This window comes from Octopus sinensis, unplaced genomic scaffold (assembly GCF_006345805.1).
Source record: "Octopus sinensis unplaced genomic scaffold, ASM634580v1 Contig10928, whole genome shotgun sequence".
NCBI classification, from domain to species: domain Eukaryota; kingdom Metazoa; phylum Mollusca; class Cephalopoda; order Octopoda; family Octopodidae; genus Octopus; species Octopus sinensis.
Window position 1 is genome coordinate 162,501 of NW_021832229.1, and position 8,515 is coordinate 171,015.

The 8,515-nt window shown below is 36.4% G+C and overlaps 1 long non-coding RNA gene across 1 annotated transcript in view; it reads left to right on the forward strand.

Annotated features, from left to right (window-relative positions):
• LOC118761229 overlaps positions 1–1,199 on the forward strand; it is an 8,640-nt gene extending 7,441 nt beyond the window's left edge. Inside the window, exon 2 of the long non-coding RNA XR_004997229.1 lies at positions 752–1,199. This is a non-coding gene — a long non-coding RNA (uncharacterized LOC118761229). The remainder of the gene's footprint in view (positions 1–751) is intronic.
• Positions 1,200–8,515: the final 7,316 nt, after the last annotated feature.

The following is an 8,515-nucleotide window of genomic DNA, read 5'->3' on the forward strand; positions in this document are numbered from 1 at the left end:
GAAAACGAACCTCAATTCTAATAGATGTGGGAATAAACACTCTGTACCATGTATTCATTATAGTTCTCTTTCGTTTACAAACTGTAGCACACATACATACATGCACATATATTGACCCAGTGCGTGTTTGTTAGATATTATCGTAATTATCCTCCTAAGGTACAACAAAATCTGTTTCGGAATACGTGTTCACATCAAGAATCTTGCAAACCAACTACTGAGAGAGAGAGAGAGAGAGAGAGAGAGAGAGAGAGAGAGAGAGTTGGAAAATGAACCTACAACAATACTGTACATACAGCTACATATACATTCATGTATAGACTACAATGCATCCATTGAGAGATGTAGATAAATATACATACATCCTTTCATAAATCCATGTTACTATGCACACTTTCAAATCTACATACAACCATACACATCTTTAACAGAATAGAATGAAACAATCCATTCTTTTATACAATATAAATATGGTTATTCCTTTCAGAAAATAATCCCGAACCAAAATTGCTAATATTTTACAAAATAGTCCTGCTAACTTATTCGGTACCGTTAGTTAATGAAACGATTTTATTGAATATAAATTGCATTGTTCATCCATAATATTTGTATAGAGACATCTTTTTACGTATAAAAAAAATAGTTCATAGCAATTGCTGGCTTTGAATATATAAATATATAAAGTATACTACCCAGGGATTAATGTGCTTAAAATTTAATATTTTATATGATTTTCTCATTGTGTTTCCAGGTTCAAGTTCTGGTTATGAAATAGAGGATAGAACAGCAGAAATAAACTCATAAGTGAAAACTGAAAAAGTGCTTCCAAGAATCGTCTTAGTATTTTACGCCATACAATAATGTTTTCTCCATATATAATATTGAATATATTTCCTTGTAAATAAAATATATTTGTACCTTTCAATGCAACACTATGCAACCGAGCCATTGTATAACCTGCAATAATTCAATTTAGACAAGTTTCAGGGCCTCATTATTGCTTGAAACAGAGGAAAATAGAAAATGCTGTTACCTTGCGCACGTAAACGAAAGCAATTTATTCTAATCACTTGCCTTTGTCTGTTATCTGTTTTCGTAAAATTGCTGGAAAGCGGATGAAATGATTTTTATCACGTTTTGCAGAAATACTCATTGTGTGAGTGGCTCGAAATGATGAACATTTGGTTTGATTATCTTTAAAAACAAATCGAACAAATTTCCAGATAAGCAACCGGTCATATTATTTAGTTCACCTTCATTTTTATGTGAATCGACCCTCCTTTGAGTGTGTACGTATGTGACCATGGTGTATGTATGTGATCATGGTGTACGTATGTGTTCATGGTGTACGTATATGCCTAGATATTTGTGAGTACATACATAAATATGCGATTCTGTGTGTGTGTGTATGTGTGTGTGTGTGTGAGTACAACGATGAATTTCAGTTTTATGTTTATTTACGACTTGATTTCTTGATTTCAAGGGAGTATAAATACCTATAATGTCGATACTTAAAAACAAATTAAAATAAGTCGAACTTACAAATTTCCGGATAAGCAAATGGTCATATTATTTTTCTCACTTTTTCTTCTTTTTGTTTCCAAATATGATTCGCTTCTAATACACCTTTAGTCAAACACTTACAAAGCTTAATTCTGTTCAATTTAAAAGCATGGGTAAGTAAGGCATTGTAAGCCACACTATGATTTACGAAAATAAATAACTGCGTGTAGCGTATGCATCGCCCCTCCGATGCCTTTTTAGTTTCATTTGATTTCAAGCTTTATTGATATTCTTTCCTATTTCTAATTTCATGATATCAATGTAAGCTTTAAATTTGTTAAATAAAGGGATTAATCTGACTTGTGGCTATCTTCGTTTTTTAGGTGTAATACTGGAATACTACAGTCTAAGTTCTAATAGCGCCTGGAGAGGCTGTGATTTTATCAGTTATTTTAAACATTCCACAAAAAACACTGAGCCGCTTCTTTGTGGATATAATCAGTTCATTAACAGGAAAGTCAACATCGTACGTGAAGAATTCCACCCACTTCACAGAATTGATCAAGGATACCCCCATTGAATCCAACCAGATGCTGAGTCTAGATGTGATAAGCCTGTTCACCAAAGTCCCAACTGGTGAAGCACTCGCGGTGATACAAGAAAAACTAGTGACAGACACCCATCGAAACGAACGCACTAGTATACCAATAAGAAACTTGATGGAAATGGTGACCTTCTGTGTAGAAACAACCTACTTCAGTATGGACACTGATATATATCGACAAGAAGAGGGTTTAGCTATGGGTTCGCCATTATCACTGGTAATAGCCAATATATACATGGAATACTTTGAGAGTTTGGCTTTAGGATCAACATCACTAACACCAACACCATGGCTACTATATGTTAATGACACCTTTATACTCTGGCCCCACCAGGAAGATGTCCAAGTGCTGTTAGATCATGTGAAGTCAATAAAGCCATCCATACAGTTAACAATGGAAAAGGAAGCAGACAATCAGTTGGCATTCTTGGACGTATTAATAACACGCACCAAGTATGGATTCAGGACATCCGTATACCGCAAGCCGACCTTTACCGGACGATACTTCAACTTCAATTCCTACCATTCATACTGTGTAAAGGGAGGGATTGCTCAGTGCCTAAAACATCGTGCAAAAAATATAAGTAGCGATCGTGATAACACCAAGCTCAATAACGATCTGTTAAGCAACAACTACCACAAAAGTATACTATCCACTCCAGTTATGAAGAAGAAAGAGGACGAGGCCAATAAACTGTCTACAGTCTGTCTACCCTATGTGAAAGGCCTCTATGAAAATATAAAAAAGATATGCAGCCCATATGACATCAGAACAGTATTCAAGAATGATACAATACTTCGCAAATAAATCCTTTGAGTAAAACCACCAATAGGAGAGGATATGACCAAAGACTGCGTGTACTCCATCGTATGCAGCTGTGGTAGGTTATACAAAGGCGAAACATGGCGCCTCCTCAAAATAAGGGTAGAGGAACATCGCAAAGCTGTGACACGAGGAGATATTGATAAATCGGGTATAGCTGATCATGTGTGGAAAAATGGAAACCACCTCCCCCTGTAGGATGAAGTTAAAATAATAGACAGAGAACACCACTGGAAAATACGAAAACTAAAAGAAGCAGCACATATGCTAGGACACAACAACCCCCTAAGTAGACCGACTGCAGCATATGAGAATCGGTATTAAGGAAGGATAGAAAAATTTTAGATTTATAAGCCCTAAAATTCACTCCATAATTGCCTATGGGCATATGGCGTAGTTTTTAAGAGCGCGGGCTACTAATACCAAGATTCCGAGTTCGATTCCAAGCAGTGACCTGAACAATAATAATAATAACATTGAAAAATACCTTAGGAATGAAAATCCAGGTTCGAAATTTCCCCAAGACACTTGAAGAAGGCTGGTAGGTGTATCAGTCGAAATGTTGTGTTAACACCAAACAAGATCGAATATATATAATTCCAGTAAAAAGTCGAAATTTTGCAAGATATATCTAGGTGATTAGATTTGTACTCATTTATCTAATTAGCACTATCAGGTCTTTCAACTGTCAATAATCCAGCAATGAACTTAATCCAGTTATGAACATTTCACAAACAGTTACAATCCAATCAAGAAACTAAGTACCGTATTTTCCGGTCTATAAAACGCGTCGGCATTGAAGCCGCTCGGCCGAATTTTGGGGAAAATTTTGGTTCTATCCTCACATAAAGCCCACCGGTGTTTTATAAAGCTACCTTTGTAATTGTTGATGTGTATGTAGTTTCAAAATGTTTTATTCTTCAACTATGAGATCTATCGAACGTATTTCAACACACAAGGATACAACACATCCGACTTAACAGGATACCAGTCTGTCGCAATGTTAACCCCTGGTTAATGCTGGTACTTTTCAGATGAGTGCACTGGAAGTGTCTTTCTCGTGGACACAACTTACCGAAACAATAAATGCATACGCCTATATGTGTGTGTGTGCGCGCTTATGTACATATCCGTGTGTATGTGTGTGTATTTTTGTATGCATGTACACACACACACATAATCTTTTATTCTTTTATTCTTTCGCTTATTTAAAGGTGAATTTAAAAGTCGTTATGCATACCACATAATCCCCTTCCGATATAGGACAAAAGTAAAGCTACGAAACTGGCTAAGTTTAGAAGAAAACGAAACACCACATGTGACTGGATGGGAAGTAATCCATAACTTATGTTAATGGATCAAAAAATATAAGCATTGTTTAGCTGAAAGAGTGCATATCCTGTTCAGATCTAAGATGCTTAATTCTCTATTGGACTCTAGGTCAGGAATTTTCAGTCATTGTCAAGTATAAATATATTTTGAAGAACTGGAAAATTCAGTCTATTCTTGATTAGATATTTGATATCTTTTTAGCCTTATAATTCAAGGTCTAACAAGGAGACCTTTAAATGCTGTTTTTACTTTTCCCTTTTCTCATTTTCATTTTTGTGCTTTCGCGTTCCGATTTCCGGAACACTGGGCATGCTATGGCAGACATGCACTGGGGCTGCGGCATCTCCAAACATTCTGCCTAAAAGGTGAACAGGTGTGGTCATCGTTTGTCAAACAGGCTTTTCCACGGCTCATCTCCTTGAGTAAGCTACAGTCCTGGGTCAAGGATCAGTGGAAAGTCCACTCTTGAGTTCTATGGAGGGTTAGTGTAGGGAAAGCGCGATGAAGCACTTGGAGAGACGCTAGGCGTTGACAAAATTGAACTAACCAGTCTGTTGAGGAGGACTTTCAAGACGGGGACGATGGATAACTCCTAGAAGTCCCTTGCTTTGCAGTGCTATCGGGGGACACTGCCGGTTCGAAATAAACTCTACAAGCACGGAAGTGCTGTCTGACCGACCTACCCGACATGTGCGCAGAGCGATGAAAGCGTTCTGCACGCGCTTGTCCAGTGTCCTTGCATTACTAACATGTGGAGTTATGTTGAACAGCTGTTATCACGTGTAGGGTGGTTCTATCTATCGGCCGAGTCCGTAGTGAAGATCGATCAGCCGCTTTCCATCAGTCCGGAAGGTCAGGCAATTTGCTTCTGTCAAATAGCAGTAGCGAAAGAGGCTGTATTGTGGACCAGGTTAAAAGGACTAAAGGTAGAGACTTTTCTCTACGGCCAATCACTCGTCAGCTTTTTCAAATTTTCTTTGGAAAGGAAGATGAGGGTGCAGAGTGAAGTGCTGCCTCCCAGTACATTTGCCAAAAGGTGGATGAATAGCGAAAATGGTACGCGTGAGTTGACCTACTCTAATAACGCGCCTGTGGGCTAGTGAATTTGAGAGGGAGGAGAGTGCTCTTCCCAGATGCCCTCGAAGCGTCGAGTGGTTCAGGATTGGGGTGGGGGTACCTGAGCCAACTCCAGGGGAATACGTGCACCTATTATGAACTTTCATTGTTAGATTCTTTTGTTGGATATCTTTATTATTCTTTTAACTGTGTACTCGTTGTGTCTGCGTTAAATCCCCACTGTCCATGTCTACTGTACCCTGTTTCTTTACTACTCACAAGGGGTTAAACACAGAGAGGACAAACAAGGACAGACAAACGGATTAAGTCAATTATATCGACCACAGTGCGTAACTGGTCCTTCTTTAATCGACCCCGAAAGGATGAAAAGCAAAGTCGACCTCGGGGGAATTTGAACTCAGAACGTAACGGCAGAAGAAATACCGCTAAGCATTTCGCCCGACATACTGAAGATTCTACCAGCTCTCACCGACTTGTCTACAGTATCTTCTCCTATATGCCGGCCCTATTGGAAAATAATAATAATAATAATAATTACTATAATAATAATAATAATAATAATAATAACTATTATTATTATTATCATTATTATTATTATTATATTATTATTATTATTATCATTATTATTATTGTCATTATTATTATTGTTATTGGAATTTTTTTCCGGTTAAACATTTCACTCACTTCTTCACAGTAAAATTATGTCAGTTAATGCAATCGTTAATGTGATATTCCCTTCAGTTTCATATTAAAGAAAACCTTAGGCAGGGTTATGTATCTAATTGCATCACACACACAGACACACACACACACACTCACAAACGTACACATGAACCCTCCTCCTCTTCTTTCCACCTCTCTCTCTCTCTCTTCTATCACTCCCCTCCTCTCTCATTTTAAAACTTCCACTTCCACCGCCAATCATCATAAACTGCTGACTGAAACTTTTCAAATCGAAATTATATAATTAGAAATACAGATGCCATATATATATATATTATATATATATATATATATATATATATATATATATATATATTAGCTTTATATTTTCAATTTATTTTTATCTTTCACTTTTGGCAGAAGGCATCCAGAATACTGGAGACTATCTGCAATAGAAATACATTAAACAGGTTAGAGGCCCCTGCATGTCCTCCTCTCCCTCTTCCCCTCACTCCTATGAAAATAGGACACCAATATATTGAAGTTTTGGGTACAGATGAGCTGATGAAGTTTTGAATATAATTGCTACTTTGATAACGAAAATTCTTTTCCCATAACTTTAAAGCTGCTAAAACCTTTAATTCCTCTTCAGAATTGTTATAATTTCTCTATCATATACTTTATTCTACAAACGTACTTTTCTGAAACGAACAATTGTTAAATGAATTTGTATCGTTTGCTTCCATGTCAATCATTATATATACCATGTAAATTAGTATCGTTATTGATAACGTGATTTTCTGAAGTGACACTATCGTTAAATGAATTTATCGTCTGCTCACAGGAAATATTTGGCTGCTATTTCTAGCACATCCAGCTTAAGCTTCAGAGATTCTTCACGCAGAGAATGGTGGATGACAATGTGAACACTGGAGGGTCTAACAAAGAATTTAGAAATGTACTTCATTTTAATGTTAACTTTAGACGTTTTATTTGGGAAGAGATCGATGATCAATACTTATCACGCAAAAGTGAGGTGATTCTAAAACATGACAAATCTGTCGTCTGATCGTATAACAATATTTTGATCATTTCCGGTTAATGTCGCTTTTAAACGATTTTATGTTCCATAGCTACTAAATTACTTTGACGTATGTATATATATATATATATCTCCCTCTCTATAACACGCACGATCAAACACACAGACACAAATTTCACACCTTACTACTAAGTATATTTGACGTTTGTCTACCTCACACACACAATAACACATACACACACAGACACAAATGCAGTTATATACACACTCATACACATACACAAACACTCGCAATCATTAACACAAGCACACACCCGCACATCATCATACATACAGCATACATATTGTCCCCTACCTATTTTTACTACTCCCTCCTTCTACCCATTTTTGAAGTCATTGCTTATAACGGATTATTTAAGAAAAACACTCATTGTCACTGTGGTCACCATGTAGGCAATCATCAAAATTTTGTTCGTCTTGTGGCTGAAAGAGGCTCCTAATCTTTCCTGATGAGAAGATGGCATAATGCACCATTTATTCCTTCGGAATTAAAAGTATGCCGTCTTCGAAACATGTGTCGAGAGTAAAATCTTCGTTCGACTCCATTCTTTCATTTATTCATATAAATAACACAAATTTGCACACAAGAACCCGGAGTTTCTACCCTTGACAGGTCACTTCAACTGTGTTTTCTGACGTGAATTTGCTACCCAGGTATCGGTTAAACGAATTTTCCATGCTAGGATAATTCATTCACCTACTTATTATATATATATATATATATATATATATATATATATATATATATATATATATATATATATATATATACATATACATGAATACATACGTTTATATAATTCTGATAACTGTGTGTGCGTGTTTATATATATATACATATATACACACACACACAGATATCACAATTTGTAAAATAGTACTTAGATTATTTCAAGTTAATTTCAGTTACGCGGATGCAAAGTCTCATACAGTTACGCATATACACACACACATACATACACACACGCAACACCAGACAGTGACATAATTTTCATTTCTCCATTTCTGCTGGAATGCTAATGCCGGGGAAGAAGAAGGGTATACTGAGTAAGTGAAGGGAATTAAAATGTATCAATCCCACCAAATCCTTAGTACATGGTTACGTAGCTAATAGCATCACACAAACACATACACACAAAACCCTCTTCCTCTTCTTTCTCCCTCCCTCTCTCTCTCTCTCTCTCTTGCTATCAATTTCTTTCCCCTCTCTCATTTACACTCTTCCACTATCACCGCCCATCTTTGACTGCTGACGCAAACTTTTCATATCGCATTCATATAATGAGAAATAAAGACGCCAATCTATATCTACACACACACACCACACACAAACACAAACAAACACACACACACACACACACACACATATATATATATAAATATATATATATATATATATATATATATATAT